The sequence below is a fragment of the Pelodiscus sinensis genome, chromosome 9 (assembly GCF_052426305.1).
Source record: "Pelodiscus sinensis isolate ZL-2025 chromosome 9, ASM5242630v1, whole genome shotgun sequence".
Taxonomy (NCBI): domain Eukaryota; kingdom Metazoa; phylum Chordata; order Testudines; family Trionychidae; genus Pelodiscus; species Pelodiscus sinensis.
The window spans coordinates 12,717,715-12,739,918 of record NC_143060.1 but is presented as its reverse complement, the minus strand read 5'-3'; the positions used below and the strand labels follow the sequence as shown (position 1 = coordinate 12,739,918).

Sequence of the window (22,204 nt, the reverse complement as noted above, 5' to 3'; positions counted from 1 at the left end):
GATTCCTGGGCTGCTGCCGGGGGTGGGGTGGGGGGAGCAGAGGCCAGAGATGGTGCAGTCCTCCCCTCTTCCCCCTATCCCCAGCAGCTGGATCTGGTGTGGCCCCTGCCTCTCCCCTACCTGGCGACCAGGGGGAGAGCTGTGCTTGCTTACCCCCAAAGACAAAGTGGTTGGCAAGGAGCAAGATGTTGGACGAGGGGGTTCTCTGCGACTGTGGGGCCTATTTCCATTCCTCCCTGGTTTCACGAATCCGGGCAGAGTTCCTCTGGGCGGCGTCCACTGGCTCCTTCGATAGCTTTGAGGAGCAGTGGGTGCTGTCCAGGGTTCTCTGCTCGGTGTCCCCATCCGGTTCCCTAGCTATAAACCTTTAGCCCGCACTCCTTGATCCTTTTTTCATTATTTGTCCCATGGAATTAGTTGAACTTGGGTCCAGTGTCCCTCCCGTAAGGCTGGGGAGGGGCTCTTAGAACGTGTTGCCCGCCCACATTCCCATAGTTTTCAAATAGACCCCCCCCTACACTGGAACATTGGAATAGCAGAATAGATGTAGTCTTGGAGCAAGCAAGGGGCGCTGCCCCCTAGTGTATTTTAATACGATCTGTTATGGTGTAATTTTTCCAGCACTGGGTCACTATTAAATCATTATCCATAGCATCTAGGATGCAGTGAAAGGTGTGACAAGTGTAATCAAGTTTAACAGTTGCAATAACCCATTGATCGAGGGGCTGGAAGAGTGATGTGGTGTTTGGCGTTAGAAAAACCATGTCCACACAGGAATGTGCAGCCTGGAGCAAGATCAAAGATCAGTAAGACCTTAAATGCCATGTTCTTTGATACCAGCTAGCATTCCACTTCATGCACAAGACAACTAAGAAATCGGTCCATAAAAAGCATTGAAGTGACCCATGCATGCCCACTAAGATTTCCAAAATATGTTAGCTGATATTTATATTTGCCTCTGAGCGCATGGGGATTCTGGGCTGGGTAAAGGGGCATTGGCTTTATCATAAAATCCCCTGTTGCATTTCTGCAGATGAGAAAGGATCAGTTGGTCTTTCACAGCCTTGAAACCTGGAGCAGATTTCTCATCTTTTGAAAGAAAGATTCTCTTTGGCATCTGTTTCCAAAATAAGCCAGTTCTATCTGTGTTAAAAACTTGCTCTGCTTTGTAACCTTTCTCCTCAATACGTATGGCCAGCTCACGTGGAAACCCTGGAAACCCTGCTGTTGCTTCATGGTCTGCAGATGCAAATTCACCAACCAGTTTAACATAATGCAGCCCATATCTTCTTTTGAACTTCTCAAACATGGGCAGTAGGTGAATGCCCAGCTGCGAAATGCAAGGCCCAGCCCTACCCCTTCTACCTAAGGCCCCTCTCCCACTCCTCCTTCCACTACCACCCCCCCCCCCCCATGGAGCCAAGCCCACAGAGCATCCCCAGATCCCTAAACCTCCTCCCTCCCAGTGGCTGCTGTGGCCCCAGCCTTCAGCATGATCAGTCGTGGGAAGGCAATCCCTTCTCTTGCTACTTTACTCTCTGCCCACATTCTCAAACCAACCCTTGCTGGCTATAAAAGTAGATTCCTTGCCTATGCTGCTCTCATTTCCTTCCCAGCTCTGAAGCTGTTGCAGCATCCTGTTGTAAGTGACGGTACAATCTCTTTGCTTTTTCTCCATTCACTGACCTGTCCAGTGGAACTCTCTCCTGTATTTAGTCCTTGACACACATGGACTTTCAGTATCTTTTCCATCTCTTGCATTGCTGTATCACAAGACCAGAACGATGCTTTAGTACCTTTGGTGCACTTGCCACAACATATGCTCTGATTTTTGCCTCTTGTCTCTTCAGCATACACGTTTGAGTCATTAAGGCCAGAAACCTTAGCCACCCTTAGCGAGCCTATCCAACCTTTCCACTTTTTGTACTAAAGTCGACAGTTCTTTCTGCCTCTTCACACAATGTATCACTTCTTGAGCCATTTTCTTTCACTCTCCTCTTTGAGCACATGGCGGAGGCCTACGGACAATAACTAACTTTTAATGGCAATCAGAAAATGTGAAGTTGGGAGGAAGTGACCAGCTGATTCGAGACACATCTGCACCAGTGCCACGCCTGAGTGGGCCGCATCTCATCAAGTAGCATCCAGGCTCATTCTCTCCCAGCTTGGTTCCACTCTGCTTGCTCCATGCTCCAGCCCGGCAGCGGGTCGAGGGTGCTCTTTGCTCCACCCACCTGCCTGCTCAGGGAGTAGGTCAGGGGCTCCCCTCGCTCCCCCCACTGCAGCTGGGGGCTGGAGTTGTGGCACAGAAGCATGTTCCCCAAGCTGGAGCACTGGGTGGGGGAGTGGGACAGGCACCCACACCCAGACCCCGCTCCCTGGCCATGTGCCTGGATTCAAGAGCAATGCACAATCTGGCCAGGAGGCCCTTCGCTATGCCAGCTAGACGGGGTGAAGGGAGGCAGTCCCAATCCCTGCCTCCATGCTGCCCAGACTTCCCCGATGAGTACTCTTGAGTTTGCCGTTTATAACATCAGTGTTATCATTGTGCCACATTCATCCTCAGGATCACTAAAGATTAGCAGCGACCATACAAAAGACTTGCATACAATGTTCCTTTTGGTATCATTAGCTATGAACCCACCCAATGGACTTGCCAGGGTATGTTAGTCAATGGTAAAACTCCCACTGGCTTCTCTCAAAATAAATTAATCCTCTGAAAAGCAGGTTGTCTGCCAGCAGTCCTCCAATGTGATTTGATTTGGAAACAGCCTTTCTCCATGTAACCGATCTCCAGGATCTCCTTAACTCTGACATGGATAGCAGAAACTCAAATGGGAATTGTAACTCGCTGTTCATGCTGCAGACATCCCTTGTTACAGCAGCACAGCATCATCACAAAAACTTGCTGCTCCTGGTACCCTGAAAGAGCGATGGGTCTGCTGGAAATAATGCAAAACATACTTGGGTTTTCTTTCATTTAAAAGGGGGTTAAAGTAGTAATAGTAACCTCAGCGCAGAGTCTTGGCTGGGGACAGAGTGACTGTCTGGAGCTAATGGTCCTCAGCTTTGCCTTCAACCAGACACTCTCCCAGTTGGTTGTCAGGCCCCAGAAAGTACTCTAGGTCTTGATTGCTGTTCCTCAGTCATCAAGGGTAGCATCTGAAACTCAGGCAAGATCTGAACTATGGGCTTTTCATTTAAAATACTAATTTAATAGCTGGACTACCCATCTGTCCAAGTCCTATGGTCTTTTGTTTAAAGAAGGAAAATGGATACATACAACTGATGAAGTTTGCACAGAGTAATTAATGATGCTTGGTAGGAAAGCCTCATGATATTCTGTCGGAAAAAAACCTGATTCATAGGCTAGTACCTAGAAATGAATTTATCTACTGAGCTGCCCATAATTGCCTCTACAATTAGAGAAAATTAATTCCACAGACAGTGACTTGGAGCCTGTTCTTGGTGGGGATAGAAGAGGGAAGAGTAAAATATTGTCTCTGTAAGGTGTTTCCTTGCATACTTGTGAGCTGATTAACTGCCTAGAATAAAGCAGTTGGAAGAGATTGATGTAAAAAAGTTTCACAACAAGGGAGGGAGGGAGGGAATCCAGTGGATAGATCAGGGATCGGTGACTTATCCTATCACTCCTGGCAAAACACCTGAGCAGTACATATTTATTATTATAACCTACAGTTATAGAGCCCTAAAAATCCATGGTCCATTTTGGTCATTTTCATGGTCAGTTCTGTAGGTATGTCAGGCAGGAAGCCTGCCTGAGTTCCACTGGGCTGCTGGCCAGGAGCCACCCAGGTAAGTGCCTCCCGGCCACAGCCTGCCTCTGGCACCCCACCCCCTGCTGTATGCCAACTCTGCCTCAGGTCACCATGCCCTCCTGCCCCAGATCACCACTCGTCCTCTTCACCCTCCTCCCACTCCGTCCCGGCTCAAAACTCCCTCTCAGATTCTCAACCCCCTCCTACACCCTTCTCCCAGGTCAGAATCCTCTCCTGCATCCATACTCCATCCCAGGTCCGTCACCCCTATTCCATGCCCCTGATTGCAAGCACTTCCTTCACCCAAACTCCCTCTCAGATCAAACACCTTCTCCTGTACCCCAGTCTCTTACCTCAAGCTCTCTTCTGCACCCAAGCTCCATCACAGACCCAGCACCCCTTCCATGTGGTTTAGACAGCATGCTAGAGTGGCCTTTCCCCACCCCTAGTTTAGATAGCATGCTAGAGTCTCAGCTGGTGGAAATCAGCATAACTCTAATGACTTCACATGAAGACATGGCCTGGGAGTGCATCCCTTTCAGCCCAGTGCCAGGCAAGGAAGTGCTCGCCCAACTCCATTGCTCAAAAACGGGAGAAGGAATGACTAGCCTTCTTCTGGGACCGTGGGGCTCTGTCAACAGATGCTGTTCTGAGAAGGAAGAGAAAGTTAACCGAGGGTATGTCTACACTTGCCCCCTAGTCTGGACCAGGGAGGCAAATGAAGCATACTGAAGTTGCTAATGAAGCACGGGATTTAAATATCCCGTGCTTGATTAGTATATTCACGGCCGATCGCCATTTTAAAATGCCAGTCACCCGATTTAACTTGCTGTGTGTAGATGCGATAGTCTGATCCAAAACCCTTCCCTTGAATTAACTGTTATTCCTCATGCAACAGTTAAGTTGAGGGAAGGGTTTTGAATCGGGCTACCGCGTCTACACACGGCAAGTTAAATCGGGCAACTGGCATTTTAAAATGGCTACCAGCCGTGAATATGCTAATCAAGCATGGGATATTTAAATCCCGTGCTTCATTAGCAACTTCGGTATGCTTCATTTGCCTCCCTAGTCTGAACTAGGGGGCAAGTGTAGACATACATTCTCTTATTGAACCAATTTCAAATACTCTTTCTGGGTATTATCTGCCTTACTTGCAAAATAATGATGAATGCTATATAGGGCAGCTGCCCCAGTTATGAATCTCCATTCCATTTGCAGGTGCAAAGAACTGAGTGCATTTTTGCAATTGTTCTGGCAAAAGAATTTTTGCCCAGATCTAGTTTGCTCCAGTAATGATTAAAAAACATTTTGTCAATAGCTTTGTTCCTTCAGGGCCCTGATAACACATAGAAGGACAAAGTCAGACAGACTCTGGGGCTACAAATCATTAATACGAAATCCATGATTAAGTAAACACCTCCTCGAATTGGCTCCCTAGGTAGGAATCTGGTTGTAAAGGCTGATTTGCTTATATTCATAATCTGAAAAATGTCACTCAAGCTGTGTCTGACTGCATGATATTTCACTTCACATGTACCAAAGTCCAATTAAGCATTTTGCATGCAGCTATGCTATAGATGATGAATAATCCATACAAAATGCTTGATGCAGTACTCAAATAAAAAAAGGCTTGTGTACTGTATATTCCTTTTGAAGAATCCAGCTGGATGATTTACAGGACTTCCCTAAACTGCAGCTCTACAAAGAAGAGAGTACAGCAATTGTAAATCTGGGTGGCAGAATTGCAGAAAAGACACTAAAAATGTGGTGTCTGGTTTAATTTTGTGGCATGTCAGTCACAGTGAACTTACTGCTTAGTGGGTTTCTACCTGAGGTGGAAGTGGTTGAATACTTTTATTTAAAAGCACTTGCTTGAGCAAACGTGCCGGAAAATTCAGAGGAGTAGCCATGTTCGTCTATAACTTAAACTGCAAATAGTCTCGCAGGTGCTGCAGAACTAACAAAAAATGTAGATGGTATCATGAGCTTTCATGGGCACGACCCACTTCTTCAGATGAAGAATGGAGTTAAGGATTCCAGGGTCCAAAAAAAAATCCCTCTGAAGGCTTCAATATCTGAGATATAGGTGAGAGGATTATTCTAAGAGGGGTGGGTGAGATTCTGTGGCCTGCACTGTGCAGGGGGGTCAGACTAAGGTCAGAAGGGACCATTATGATCATCTAAAGTCTATGAAGTGATAGAGAATACAACCAACCCCAAGGTCTGAATATGAGAATGGAGGCTCTGACACACTATTCATTTCATGGTTTAGTAGATATCTCCTAGGAAGCTTTGCGGCCAATCCCAAACCCTGCTGCATTTCTAGTGTTACCCCAAACACTCCCTTCAAGGGGGAGGGGGGCAACACCTCTCACCCAATAATGTGAAGAAAACTCATGGTTCATAATCCTAGCAACATATAATCTTAGCCCCAACCTTCCTATAAGATGACAAGAAATTGTGTTACTTTTAAGGATCCAGATTCCCGTTATGTATAAAATTCATTCCTTCTTTTTCTCTAGGGAAACCAGCCATGTGGGTCTTGCATGCAGACCATTCTACTTCTATCAGCATGCTTTTCCTTCCAGTATTGTAAGGCAACGATCGCTGCTGACATTAGCTCGACTATCCATCGAATATTCCACCATCAGTCCAACTGGGCTATATCTCTGTACTTTTAAGATTAAAAAAGAATGAGTGAGGAAAACCCTATGTTTGTCAAGAGAAGGCCCTTTCTTGCCAAGTATTTCAGAATATCTCACTTGTGAGATCTGTTGGCTTGAATTCTTCTGTGGAAGTCTGTATATTAGATCCATGGTTCTTGTTGACTTGACTTTATATATGGTGGGAGACACTGGGGGAAAACCAGGAAGATGAAATAATTCATATATGCTATGAAATGAGAGAACAGACATTCCCCCCTTTCCCCAGAACAACTTAAAAAATCCTAGAACTGCAAGGGACCTCGAGAGATCAAGTCCAGTCCCCTGCCCTCATGGCAGGACTAAGCACTGTCTAGATCATCCCTGACAGGTGTCTGTCTAACCTGTTCTTAAATATTTCCAGTGATGGAGAATCCGCAAGCCCCCCCCCCCCCCCCCCCCAGCAATTTATTCCAGGTTTAACAACCCTGATAGTTAGGAAGTTTTTCCTAATCCAGCCTAAACCTCCCATGCTGCAATTTAAGCCCATTGCTTCTTATCCTATCCTCAGAACCCAAAGAAAACAATTTTTCTCCCTTCTTCATGTAACACCCTTTTAGATACTTGAAAACCGCTATCATGTCCCCTCTCAGTCTTCTCTTTTCTAAACCGAACAAGCCCAATTCTTTCAGTCTTCCCTCATAGCTCATGTTTTCTAGACCTTTAATAATTTTTGTTGCTCTTCTCTGGACCTTCTCCGATTTCTCCACATCTTTCTTGAAATGCGGTGCCCAGAACTAGACACAATACTCCAATTGAGGCCTAATCAGCACAGAGTAGAGCGGACGAATGACTTCTTGTGTCTTACTCGCAACACTCCTACTAATGCATCCCAGAATCATATTTGTTTTTTTTGCAGCAGCATCGTATTGATTCATATTTAACTTGTGCACTATAACCCCTAAATCCTCTTTCAGTAGTACTCCTTCCTAGACAATCTCTTCCCATTTGATCTGAGGAAGTGAATCTGGCTCATGGAAGCTCATCACCTAATAAACCATCTTGTTAGACTTTAAAGTGCTACATAGTCCTGTTTTTTGTTTCAGCTACACCAGACTGACTCGGCTACGTTTCTATCACTATTCTTCCCATTCTCTGTATGTGAAATGGATTGTTCCTTCCTAAGTGGAATACCTTGCATTTCTCCTTATTAAACTTCATCCTCTTTACCTCAGTTCATTTCTCTAGTTTGTCCAGATCATTTTGAATTATGACCCTATCCTCCAAAGCACTGGTCATCCCTCCCAGCTTGATTTCATCTGCAAACTTAATTGCATTCTCTATGCTATCACTTAAATCATTGATGAAGATATTGAACAGAACTGGTCCCAAAACACTCCTGCAGAACCCCACTTGTTATGCCCTTCCAGCATGATTGTGAACCGTTAATAATTACTCTCTGAGATTGGTTATCCAGCCAGTTATGCACCCACCTTATAGTAACCCCATGTAGGTTGCATTTCGCTAGTTTGATAAGAAGATCATGTGAGAACGTGTCAAATGCCTTACTAAAGTCTAGGTATACCACATCCACCACTTCTCCTTTATCCACAAGGCTTGATATCCCATCCAAGTAAGCTATCAGATTGTTTTAACATGATTTGCTCTTTACAAATCCATGCTGGTGGTTGCCTATCATCTCATTATCTTCCAGATGGATTCCTTAATTGCTCCATTGCCTTCCCAGTGTATGACGTGTAGAAGAGTGCAGCAACAGTGTGCTCACTTATGCAAGCTTTTATCTTCTGCTGCTGCCAATTGACTCCAGTCCTGTACGGTGTAAGCAGTTGCAGATTCACAACTCTGTCAGCATCCACTTCATATGGTGCTGTGGAGCAGAGGACCACACAGAATGGAACAGGTGTCAGAACTGCAAATTGAGCCTCAAGGAAAAGGCAGATCACCCTCATCCAAGAAAAGGATGTTAGGGGAGTCATGGTACTGAGTAGAAAAGTACAGATTGCAGTGCCTTGATCAACCTGGTTGTCAAGGAAATGCCTGCAAACCTTGCTAGGTGATCATTGGTCTTTGCCTCCCTCTAGTGGTTGGCTCCGATATGTGGCTTGTGAATCTGCTATTGCTTAAACAGGAGATTTAAGGACCGATTTTTAAAAGGGCATTTAAGTGCCTAAAATTCTGGTAAACACTTAATGGAATTTAGTGGAATAAAGCAAGTTAGGTGCCAAACTCCCACTGAAATCAGTCAAGCCTATCTTGCTTAGGTGTGTATTTAAAAATTCCACTAGATGTTTAGCTGCCTCCTTCGGTGCGTAAATGCCTGTGAGAATAGGACTAACAAGATGGTTTATTAGATGATGAGCTTTCGTGGGCCAGACCCACTTCATCAGATCAAATAGTGTCTTCCACTATTTGATCTGAGGAAGTGGGTCTGGCCCACGAAAGCTCATCATCTAATAAACCATCTTGTTAGTCTTTAAAGTGCTACATAGTCCTGTATTTTGTTTCAGCTACACCAGACTAACACGGCTACATTTCTATCACTGTGAGAATAGGGTCTTTGGTCCTTTAGCTTAAGTGATAGAGGCTCTTGCTTAGGCCAGCTTAGAACTTGCAGTGCTTAAGCAAGATCACTTATACCAAGCTCATAAATGTAGTCATCAGGTGTACTTATATGGGGTGAGAATCACCACTGCTGATTTGGGCCAAGAAGCCTAAAACCAGCCTAAGTAACCACATAAATTCAGTTCATGGCTACTCTGTCACCAAAGCAGCACAAAGTAGCCTTTGTATTAGTGAATCTGGCCCATAAACTTGGCGTGCGTGTGTGTGTGCAAGCAGATGGATATTATTAGGTTAGCTGATGCTCTCCTGTGTGATTCTGAGGGAGAAAATCTCTCCCTGAGAGGTGGCCTTCAGCAAGTTTCCTATGGTTTATTCCAGTTGCCATCCCACAGAAATGGAAGAAAGCAATTCAGCTGCCAGCCCCACAGACCCCTGAAGAGTCTTTTGGAGACGCTAGTTCCAGAGTCCCCTGCCTTCCTTCCTTTTGGTCTCCTGACTCCCTGGCAGCAGAGGTCCATAGGAGTTCCTGCACTGACAGCTGCCTAGAATCCATTTCTATTCATTCAGGTGTTTCTTTTGTTCTAGAAAGTCAACATTTTCATCTGGACTGTACCTTCAATACAGCTATTGTTTGTTTTACTCTGAAACACAGGCTGTGGCCCTCTGATACTGACATGCTTCAGAGGGGTAGCCAAGTTAGTCCGTAACTGGAAAAACTTAAACAACAAATAGTCTTGCAGCACCTGTTTTGTTAGTCTCTAAGGGTATGTCTAAAATACAGAGTTTTGTTGGAAAAACGGCTGTTTTTCCGACAACCTGAGTTATGTCCACAGTGCAATTGCGCTCTTCCAAAAGTAAATAGAAAGAACAGAGGGGTTTTTCTAGCATTGGTGATCCTCTTTCTATGAGGAAGAAGCCTTTTTCCAAACGAGCTCTTTATCGGAGGCAGCAGCGCAGGATGGTGGAGGCAGGCAGCTCCATGGGATCTGGTGCTTTTGGGGAGCTGGCTTAAAAGCCAACTCCTCATGAGCACCAGCTCCACCTCCCTGACTCTTGCCACGTCTGATACAGAGACAGCAAAAGCAGGGGAGTGCATGTACTTGATACGATTAACCAATAAGGCCAAGCTTATTGGTTAATCATGTAGTCCTCTACACATTGACATCCCTAACTCATACACCAGCACAAGGTTGTCATGGGGTAGTGTGCCTGCTGTCAAGTCTCTAGGGCTCTTTAAATCACGACCCAGGCCCGCACTTATAGCACTTCAGCCACTGTCCTAAACCCACAGCCCCCTCACTAGGGCAGTGCAGCCTAGAAGCCACATACATTTGGATTGTAAATTCTTCCAGGTAGGGCCTACCTCTTATAATATGTATGTATGCTATGGGCTCTGATCTCAACGGAGGCCTCTAAAAGTTCTGTAGTAATAACTAGGGATGTGAAAGGTTAACCGATTAACCAGTTAACTGCCAAGCATCACCCTAAATGGGTAATGCTTACTAGTTCTGGTTAACTGGTAACAAGTGAGGGCTGGGGCAGCTACTTGCCTTCCGTGGGAAGGGGGCTCCTCCAGCCCCACAGGGGGCCTGCAGTGGACAAGGGTTGTTCTGGCATCTGCAGGGAGCCCAGGCGCCCCTCAGGCGGCGGCTGTTCCAGTGAGGGTTGGGAGAGGGATCCAGCGGCAGCCCCAGTTCCCATGTGGGGGCTGGGAGCCAGCAGAGTCAGTCCCAGCCTCAGCATGGGGCTGAGGGCGGAAACCCCACAGACTGAGGGCTGCTCTACCCAGGCTGGAGCGGTCCCCAGCCTGGGATCCCACTTAAGTTAGTTAAATGTTAGGTCAACCCAACATTTAACTAGTTAACTAATTAACCAGGATTTTACATCCCCAGTGATAAGAGCCCTACGCATATACAATATTTGTATCTGTGTCTGCATCCACAACCACAAAAGTGAGCTGCAGATATCCACATCAGCAGATATGGATATAAAGTGGATATCTGCACATTTCAGGGCAGATGCAGATACCCGCAGATATAAAGTGAATATCTGCAGATTTGCAGAGCTGTAATAACAGTGGCCAGCTTATTTTAGCATCTATGCGAAAGTATGGCTTCAATCCCAAGGCAAAAGCTGTAGTAGGTACTTTTTCACTTTTATAATTCCAATTGGAGACAAATAGAAACAAGGGTTTGCTTTATGTTTGACAGAAACTTTGATATTCGTGGCTCACGTAAGGAGCAAGTTTAACAGCAGAAAGTATCCTCAGTCATAGGTGTATGGTAACCATGTGCACATTGCCTATGCTCACTCAGCAGCTAGAACCTGCATCAGAATTCAGCTGCCAGGACAACAGGAAGGGGTTACTTTCATTAAGGCTGACTTCAGTTCTCTGTTTAACTCGTGCCATTTCATTGCTCGGCTTCAGGTTTTTATTGTCAGTGGTGTTCAGGCTCTCCAGGAGTGTGTTATCTAGTGGTCATCTTAATTAACATCAGGTTGGCAACTAAGGCCAAATTTGCAAGTGTGATTGCAACATGTTGCCTTCAAAATCCCTTATTAGCTTGCAGAGGCCAGCTGATTCAAGCAAATATAGGACTATTGAATTTCTGTATTAATGTGCACATGCATTTCTAGAATGATCAGTTTCTTTCATTTATGAAATTTTGATCGCTAGTACTGAACTGAAGATTTTGAATATAAATTAGAAGGCACCTAAATCTACCCAACTTTAGTGATGTGAAAACTAAATGAATTTCCTATTTTTAAAATACTATTTGTCTGCCATTTTAAAAATGAAAGTCTGTTCCCAGTTAGTCCTTCATGCTACCTAATGCCTTTCAGGGGCTATAAAAACACAATTAAAATAACCATTTTAAGTCTAAAAAGTAATTGCCTGTTCTCAGACAAGCATTTTAAAATGAAAATGAAGCTTGTAAAGCTTCAGCATGGTTGAGATGCAGCAAATGGGACATAAAAGTTCCTATCTAAGCAGTTATTCTCCCTTATCTGCACGGGGGGTGAACTACTATAGCAGGTAGATTGTTTGGACTGACCAGATAGATACAGATACAGACACAAATGGAGATGGAGTCTGCAAACTCCCAAGCAGGGGTTGGAAGGAAAAGATTCAGTTCTCCCTCCCTGAGAAGGGAATTCCATAGGTGCGTGTCCCAACCACGGGGTTTGCCAGGGTGGGTCGGATGAACCAGTTACAGTGAACACCGGTTGGCCCCAGCATGCTGCTAGCATGTTGGCAGGGGATAGCCTTGCTGGGCTCCAGGGCAAGGTAGTTAGGGGTGACTGCACTCCCAGAAGGGGAAGAGCCTTAGTAAGAAAATGCTGCAGTAGCTGGCCCCCAGCACTGCCCCCACAGCTCTCAGTGCTTCCTGGAATGTGCTGCATGGTGCCCCTGCCTCCCCAGGCAGCCCTACCCCTCAGAACTGCCCGGAGGGTGCCCCACAGTGCTCCAGGGGCGATTTGAAGGGTCAGGGGCTCCAGTCACTGCTGCTGTAGTATCAGTGGTGGCAACTGGGAGCCCCAGGGCAGTTGTCCTCTTTGCTCCTGTCCCCCACACCCTCAGCCCGCCTGCATGTTTTTCTCCAAGATCCTAGATATCGGGAATGAGTAGCCAGATCCACTGTTCTTGGAAGGGGAGGTCAGAAATGACTGAGATGCTAGTTGGAAAAGAGATTTCAAAGCCATCCTGTTTGACAAAGTCCATGGAGGAGCCAGGCTGAGGAACACCTGAAAGAGCTTAGTTCAAGCTCCTCTTGCCTGTGACATGTTTGTGGTTGGCTGTTTGGTGATTTTCTGAAAAGCCTGGCTACACCAGTCAACTAAATTTCTTCAGGAGCCTGAAGTATGTCCTCCAGGTGACTGTGGCTCATCTTACCTATCATTCGTGTTATATAAAGGATCCAATACTTAGTGTCAATTGGCATGGATTCACTGAGATCAGTGATGAAACATGAAGATACCTCAGCAGAACTACTGCCCTGAAATACATATACTTCTATCAACTAGAGTGTTAAAATAACTAAGTCAGAATAATCTTAAAATTGAGAAACCCCATCAGATGGCAAAGGAAGATACTGCATTTTCTAAAGGGGGAAAAAAGCTTTGCTACTTCATAGAAATGCTATATTAAAACCACTCCACTTTCTCTTTCCTCACATCTGAGAAGAAATGAGAGCTCTTATCAAAGAGCTGTAAAACATCAAACCTTGCATTAGTTTCCTTTTCCCAGTAACTGAAACAGCTTCCATCTGCCCCAGAAATCATAAACATGAGGGATCTGTGGTTTCTATATATGTGAGGAAATCTATAGTGTGCCTATATACATATATACTAGGCCAAAGCATATTACTTTGTCAACATTACAGCCCTTCATATTTGTAACTACAGACTTAGGTTTTTGCATAATTTGACTTTGGAGGAAAAGGCTTTCTGCTAGCAGAATACCAGTGCTTATCTAGAGAGATCCCAATTTCACCTCCTTTTTAAGAGCTGTTTATTTGAACAGCAAATCTGTTATGACATGATTTGGTGTTTATTCATATTCAGTAGTTAACTGTATTTTTGCCAATACAATAAAATGCCTGCACAGCATATTAATACAGTGCACATTCAAATCTCCTTGACTTAAATATTAATATGTATAGATATCTCTCCATCCTAAAATATCCTATGTTTAACAAATAAAATGGCAATGTTTTTTTTTCCCTAGAAGAAAAGCAGCATGCAGTGGATAATACAATAAACAATAGAAAAGCATGTCAAAAGTTCAGAATCACTTGGCAATACCAATTTAGAAGACAGTAGCTTATCTGTTCTGCACTATATCAACCCACTCCTGAAACAACATTTCCATGGGATGTATCTGTAGACTGCATCCTGCAATCTTTATAGTAGCACTGTATTTACAATATACATTATAAATATGGTGATATTACCCTTTTGGTGCTATTAGCAGTTTCCAAACCACTCCTGGCCTCGAGCTTAAATGGGCTATATGGACCATTGGTCTGGTCTGAACCTGTCTGGCTGTTCTTATTCTGAACATTGTAGGCCAGGATTATCAAATATGCCTAGGGAATTTGGGTGCCCAATTTGAGACCGCTTAAAGGGACCTGATTATCACAGTTTTGAGCACCTAAAATAGCTGAAGTTGAGGCCTAAATATTGAGGCATCCAAAATAACTAGGGATGTTAAGAAGCATGCAGTTCAGTAATTGTGTAGCTGACAAAAATGTTGTCAGTTACACGATTAACTGATAAGCGGCACTGCATTTAAAGGAGCTTGAGAATTGGCAGGCAGGCACTCTGGCTCAGTCCCACTTTGTGTCAGGTCTGGCAGCAACCCCTGCTGCAGCTCTGCATTTAAATCCTTTAGGGGTAGCTGTGAAGTGTTGCAAGTTTCCGCAGGGCTACTGCCACTCACGTCTCTTCCACTGTCAGAGCGGGTCGCATTCTAGTATTCTTGCGCTTCAAGGAAGGGAAAAACAATTTGCAAACTTCCATGAAAGTGGCGTTTCGCATGTGACAGTTTTGCAGCCCCTGCTGATTGTCCCATAGCTGCATCACTGTGCATCTCTCAAAGCTGTCTCATGGCACCTGAACCGGCTTTCTGCTGTGTCCAGAGGATCGAATGCCAGAGGATCGAATGCCAGAGGCATCTGCCAGTCACTCAGCTCGGGTACTTCACAGAAAAATATGTTCATGGCCTCTCGAGATTCTTCTTCATTCCAGCAAACTGTGGATACACTCTGGATAACTCCAGCATAAGGTACACCATGGTTAATATGATTGCCATAACATTTTGCTGCTGAATCAGTTCCACAATGGGTTCCATGCTTACCCTGCTATGGTGTCTGCATGGATAACAAGCAGGGGAAAAGAGCATGAAAAAGCTGTTGTTGCTTTCAAGCAGGAGGGGAAGGAGGAGACAAGTGCATTATGGGATGCTCACAACATTTACCCAGAACCACCCACTGCAGTTTGGTCCCAGCGTGCACTAGTAGCATAACCCAGAATGCCACGGTGCAGCAGAAACTGTGGGATAGCTACCCACAATGCATCACTCTCTCAAAGTCGACGGTAGCCACCCTACTGGGGATGCACTACTTAGAACAGGGTGAGGAATCTATGGCCTGGGGACCAGATGTGGCCCCCGGCTTGCCTGAATCTGGCCCCCAAGGGTTGGGGCTTCCCCCAGCACTGGGGACCCTGCACTGGCACTCTAGCCTCCCCGCCATCTCACTGTGCGGCTGAAGCACACAAAATCTACTAGCCTGGGCCCCCCTAAGCTTTGGTGTGCAAAGGGAATGTGGGGGAGTCTCTTTCTCCTTCTCAATAAGGGGTCATGTCAGTGAGGGTTGGGTTTTTCTTTTTTGCTTCTCACTTGTGTGTGACCCTCGACCGATTTTGTTGGTGGGTCTGCAGCCCCTGATCCAAAAAGGGTTCCCCACCCTGACTTAGAACTACGTTGAATTCTTGCGCACAGTGGGGACATGCACCTTTGAACAAAATTCACCTCTCTTTAAAGAGCCTGGTGTAAGATCTATGTATCAGTTACTGCTTATTTAGGACTTAAGACAATGTAACTGGTGCACAGACTTTGGACTGGCCCTTGGAAGAGATGTGAATTTCACTCAGTATGCTTGTGTATCTCTGTGATTATTATCTTTGAGGATAACAAATATAAGGATTATAAACAGATAGGCTATTTGAAAAACAAAGACTGGGAGACTCTTGTAGTGGAAAAACATCTGTCCTTGCACTAGAAATGTTAGGTGCTTTATTTTAATAATACAGCTTTCATTATCTACTAAACATATCCTTTATTCTCTCTCTGTGTAGTCAGCAAAGCAGCTTCATCATTCAGGGTTTCTTTTAAGCATACCTCTGCTGTTGATGAGAATGTGTAATGTATACTATATCACCATCATTACAAATTAATTAGTTGGCAATTGTGAGCCTGATGCTGCACTCCTTGCAGTCCCAGCTTTCAGTGAGGTTGCTGGGGGCGCATGTAGATGTGGGCCGGTCAGGTAGGGTAGGAGAAGGAATGCTCCAACAAGCAGGAAAACTGAGCAGAAGATCAACCAACCTGGCTTTACTCCTTTGAAGGAAGGAAAGGGCAGACCAAAATAGAGTTGTTGGAGGCAGCTTCGTTTCCTAATGTTCAGACAAAGCAAAGTTCCATTTTTGTCCAAAAAACCTTGCTACTTGGATAAAAATCTAAATACTAGTCTCTCAGTAGTAAGGATGTTAAATATCGACTAACGGACTATTCGATTAGTCGATAGGGCACTTTCGCCTGTGAAGTGTAGCAACAACCCTAGGATTGTTGCTACACTTCAAAGGCAAAAGTGCCCCGTGGAGTCCGGAGCCTGGCCTCAGGCATCAAGCAGTGCTGCTGCTTTGAATTACCCTCTCCTCTTCCCCCTCTTGCTGCCTCTTTGTGATAGAGGCAGCAGCGGGGAGGTGGGGGAGGGGGGGAGTGGCAGGGAGCGACTAGTCCACTAGCCTGTTGACTGTCCAATAAGCATTTGCTTATCAGATAGTCAACTAGTCCTTCACATCCCTAGTCAGTACACGAACCCTAGTGTTTTGATATTATATTCACCTAGAGTAGCGATCACTCCTATGCACATGTCCAACTCAAGACCTGTGTACCTTTTAAATTTCAGTTGGGAAACCTTATTTCTTTATTTCTGTAAAACTCCCACCGACTGATTTTATTTGGGGAATATTTTTTCTGCATGGACAGTGGTAAAAATTCCAAACTACTCTAGAACAGAAAAAGGTGAGAGGATAGACTCCCATTGTTGGAATGATATTTTATAAAACTGCTCGATACATTTTCATATTCAGATGACTCCCACTGAAACAATAAATGAAAACAGAAGGTGTGTGGGGGCGGGGGGGAGGGAAGGGGAATAAGTAGGTAGATCTGTATAGTAACATTTTGGCTTCCGATTCCTTAAGTTATGCTTGCTAAAAGATTACCTACTGTTTTACATTTATTGTTCTATTGCATCCTATTTCTCTTACCTCTGCTGAAAACACATTTCATGTGTTGAATGCATGAAATCCTTAGTAGAAACCCTTTGATAAAATAAAGCAGTAAGTGTGTTATATAAACATGAAAGCTGCTTCTAGGAGGACCCTTAAACATATTTCCTCATCATAACAAATGTTTACAAATAATAGTTTTTTCAGGTCACTGATGTTTACTGTGTCATTCAGAACAAGCCAGGAAGGAGAACATCTGGCCGAGAGGAGTTGCTTAACAGGATGGGGACAGAATGGGCCTAGCCTGTCAAACACAACAAAGACACCTGTTCAGTAGGGCCATCCTTAGGTATACACAGCATATGCCACTGCACAGGACACCTGAAAATTTGGAGCATTATTCTCCACACTGGCTGCAGCTGAATCCTCTCTTCTGGGCCCCCCCATGCTGGCCCAGCAGGCTTCTCCCCATCCCCTCCCTCACTTGCTTCTCAGCTGGCCAGCTGAGGGCTCCAGTCTTCTGCTCTGCCACCCCAACCCCAGGGAGCCCAGAATGGTTTGGCCAGATGGTCACTTGTGGCCTGGCCCACTGCAGCCTGGAGTAGAGTCCCCCTTGCATCCTACCTGTGCCACTCAGTCTCCGGTGGGGACTAGGCTGGGGCCAGAACAAGATGAGAAAAATTTCCATGTGAGTCAGCATGGTGAGGAGAGCCAAGCTGGGGGGAGGAGAAGGAGACTTAAAGTGACAGTGTGCTCACTGTCTCTCTCTCACACAGACTCGCACTCATACCTACATACACTGTCACTCATGAGTCACAATCACAACTCCCTCCCTCAGAAATCTTGTCATACACAAACTCTCACATGCTCCCTAACACACATGCTGTCTCAGTCTCCCAACATAGTCTCTCACACGCACACTCTGTCACATTCACTTGTGCACACACACTTGTATTCTCTCAAGTTGGGAACCTAAAAACTGAGGCATCCAAAAGCAGTAGTAACTTCTGAAAGTCAGGTCACGTGCGTTTGCTCTGGTATTTTCAGTACTATTGGCCAATTTCCTCTTTATTTTTTCTGTTTAGTTTGGGCCATTGATATAAGAGATGATTAAATCCTTCATGAGGGGCAGAATAGACAATACTGTAAAAGTAGTTGCTCTGCTTTCATGAACAGCTTTGAAGAGCTCAACCTGTTTTAGTCTCTTGGGTATTTGTGGGACAGGAGGGGAAATAAAACAAAAGAGCAAAATCTAATTGGTATCCTTCAGTCTAGAGACTATTTGCCATTTATAGTCTCTCCTCCATCAAAATTCTGGCCATGGCGATTGTTAATGAAACTGCATGTAATTCACACGTCTAAATAAAGAATCGTCTTTTGTTGATGCAGATTTATGCAAAGCCATACACTTCTGTATAAAAGTTCTTCATCTCTAAGGCAGATTAAAAAATGGTGTTTTACTTCCTGTTGTAATATGCATTTCCTCATCCTTTTCTCCCTATACAGGGAAAACTTGACATGTTTTGTTAGTCTTCAAGGTGCTGCTAGACTAGTCACTGTTTTTCTCATTCATCCTACAACTTCTGGAGCACATCTTCATATGGTGTTAAAGTAGATTTCATTGATAATTTTATGGGAGAGCCTTTGTATGCACCACACAACAGACATGCTTTTAAGTGTGGCCCATACAGATGTCTAAGTTGTGTAAAATGGGATTTGTCATCTGTGTGGTCATGAATGGGTCATCCATGAGAGGCTACATATTTGAAAAGAGAGCAAAAGCTTTACCTTACCAATTAAAGACAAGTATCTTGCATAGCATACTGTATAAAACAAGAACAGTAGCATTTTACCTGCCCTTTACTGGCAGTGTTGATATAGGCCTGGGTTTCTCAGACTTCATTTTACTGCGATCCCCTCTGTTAAGAAGAGTTACTACCTGTCCCCAGGAGGGGAGGCCAAAGCCTGAGCTCATCTGAGTCCCACTACCCCGGAGGCAGAGGGAGGGGAACCAAAGTTTGAGTCCCACTAACCTGGCGGGAAGGAGACAAAGTCTGAGCCTCCCTGCTGCAAGTAGGGGGACCAAGTCAGAGCCCAAGGCAAGGAGCCTGTAGCCTGAAACCCAAAACCTAAGCCCAGCATCCCAGGACTAAAGCTGAAGCCTGACTCCTGGATAGTGGGGCTTGGACCCTACCTGGGCCTCAGCAAATCTAATACCAGCCCTGGCAGCCCCAATTAAAATGGGCCATGACCCACTTTGGGGTCCCAGGCCACAGTTTAAGAGCCACTGAGCTAAGCCATCTTCACAAGGTGGCAAAAATTTTGCACATAAAGAAAACCATCTAAACAGGTGAATGGCAGCTGATTTGAGGCCTAGTTTGACCTCTTTATCATTTTTTTGGAGCAAAATATTTCATACTTTTATCCCTGGAATGCAGTTGAGGGCATTTGCAGTGTCTTTATTTGCCCTTTTGTTGGAAAGAACGCCATAGCAATAAGGAAAGAGGAAGGTCATCTGGGGCACAGAGAGTAGCTGGGTAACAATGTGATGGGCACCTTACAAATACCAGAGAGAGACTGATGCATTGTTATAGACAGATGGCTGATGAGCATGCTGTTCATTTTCTACACCTTGCTTTATTGGCATCACAAATTGCACCATTAGCAGAAATTACAATGTGAACCTTTGCTGTGCTGAACTCTGTATGCTAGATGGTCTATCTCCATTCACTCAGGAGGGAAAGAAAACCCACAATCTAGGTTATTTCTTGTTTAGTTTATTTTTTCTTTGTAGAATATGCAAATTACAGGCTCTTGAAGCATATACATGAATTATAAAACAATGATTAAAACATAATTAATACAGTATCCGCTCAAAATATAACCTTCCAAACAACCACAAAAAAATGTTCATGTTATACAAAGCTAATGTGATTGCTTCAACAATGTTCTTCCAGAAACAGGAGAGGCAAGTCATAAAAGGAACCATTCACTGTTACTCCATTTACTTGAGCCCAATTTGTCCTGGAAATCCATCATCATGGATTTCCACATCTACCACATCTACTAAATGTGAGCAAATATGAGCTATGATATTTACTGTTTGACTGTAAAGAAAGTACTTTGCCTCTGAATCAGGAAAAAGGGAGGTAGACCTATCGGTACAGAACAGGGCTGTGAATTAGGAGTTCTGAGCTCAAGTTTGAGCCACTTCCTATGGGAGTATGCTTGACCTTTGAGAAAATGCTGCCAAGTTGTAATGCCTGTGCAGACTGGCATTTTTAGCATCTTTGAAAATAAGGCCATGGGTATTTGAGGGAGTCCAAGCCACCACTTGGAAATGAAGGATCTTCTAATAGTGTTGTGTCTAGAAGGTATACTGTTCTTTCCTCTTATCCTCTGGAGGAATAACACAAACTTTAGAATGCTCACTGTCACGTTTTCTGAAGTCAGTCGTGACTGTGTGCCTACCTAACATCAGACTATCACATAGGGAAAACACCCCAAATTGGTGGTAAGCTCTTTAATTAGATGTCACCAACTCAGTGACAAATGTGATCTCCCAAAACACTACAATAGTCTTATAAAGGCGTCACAGGCAGTCCCCTAAGACACTCCAGTCTATCTTACCATCCCAGCAAATTGCACTTTGTGATAATTGGTCACTTATACCAAAATTCACAAAATATTCTGGTTACATCCAGTCCCAAGAGACCAGTCACTCATCAAGGTCAATTTCTATCCTAGATCTCATGCCAAAGACAACGCTGATGATAGCCAATTCTGTAGTAAACTAACTAAAGGTTTATTAGCAAAGAAAAAGAATGAGAATTATTTAGAGGTTAGAGCAGGTAAAAATATGTATACTGAGTCATAGCCTGTAATTTCAAAAGGTTGCAGACATGTAGTAATCTGCCAGTTTCCCAAAAGTGTTTTAGCACTACTCAGAATAACACTGGATATTTCTGTCATCTTGTTCAGTTACTCTGCCCTATTAGAATCCAAACAGTACAGCAATGAAGGTTTTTTTTCCCCTTGTGTCCATACCTACAGCTTCTTCTCACAGAAGAACAAGTTGACAGTTTGGCTACCCACATCAACTTCTTCTTTGATGGAGAGAGAGGAATGCATTTTGAGACTCTGGGTATGTCTAGACTATATGCCTCTGTCACCAGAGGCATGTAGATTAGGCTACCCGGCATAGGCAAAGAAGCAGGGATTTAAATAATCCCCGCTTCATTCAAATAAACATGGCCGTCGCGCTGTGCCGATGATCAGCTGATCTGGCACAGCACGGTTGTCTAGATGCGGATCAGTCGGCTGGGGAAGCCTTTGCCGACCGATCCATTATGCCTCGTGAAACGAGGCTTACAGGATCGGGTTGGCAAAGGCTTCCCCAGCCGACTGATCCGCATCTAGACAACCGTGCTGTGCCAGATCAGCTGATCATCGGCACAGCGCGACGGCCATGTTTATTTGAATGAAGCGGGGATTATTTAAATCCCCGCTTCTTTGCCTATACCGGGTAGCCTAATCTACATGCCTCTATCGCCAGAGGCATATAGTCTAGACATACCCTTTGGGTATGTCTACACTACCACCCTAGTTTGAACTAGGGTGGTAATGTAGGCAACCGGAGTTGCAAATGAAGCCCGGGATTTGAATTTCCCGGGCTTCATTTGCATGTTGCCGGGCGCCGCCATTTTTAAATGTCCGCTAGTTCGGACTCCGTGCCCGCTGCTACACGCAGCACGAACTAGGTAGTTCGGACTAGGTTTCCTATTCCGAACTACCTGTACTCCTCGTGGAACGAGGATCATCACATACTACGACCACTTCCTTTCGAAATGCACAGGAATTAGCCCCTTTCTGTAATTATCCTTCATTTTCATGACACAATACTTCTTTCAGTTTGAGTCGCTTAGATATAGGGTATATGCAACGTAAATGTTTGCTACTATGTTCTAACAGGATGGAGATAAATGAAAACTATACCTGCAGAACCATTGGTCTGCCATGAGAATTCCTCCTACCCCATATTTTCCTGCTTTACACTCCTATCTTTAAGTTGCACATCTTGGTCACTATGTTCCCTTCTTTTCCTGGGTTTGGGTATGCTACCTGTACTATTCTGTCTGTTTGCCTGCTTGAAGAATGGGAGATGGGGGAGGATAACAACAG

General features: G+C 44.7%; 1 long non-coding RNA gene across 1 annotated transcript; it reads right to left on the bottom strand.

The window, feature by feature from the left end:
- Positions 1-15,778: 15,778 nt before the first annotated feature.
- On the bottom strand, positions 15,779-17,784 carry LOC142830545 (uncharacterized). Its single transcript, XR_012905861.2, has 4 exons — positions 17,648-17,784; positions 17,063-17,116; positions 16,116-16,183; positions 15,779-15,913 (listed from the first exon to the last, which is right to left on the bottom strand). It is a non-coding gene; the product is annotated as an uncharacterized LOC142830545 (long non-coding RNA).
- Between the last annotated feature and the right edge of the window lie 4,420 nt (positions 17,785-22,204).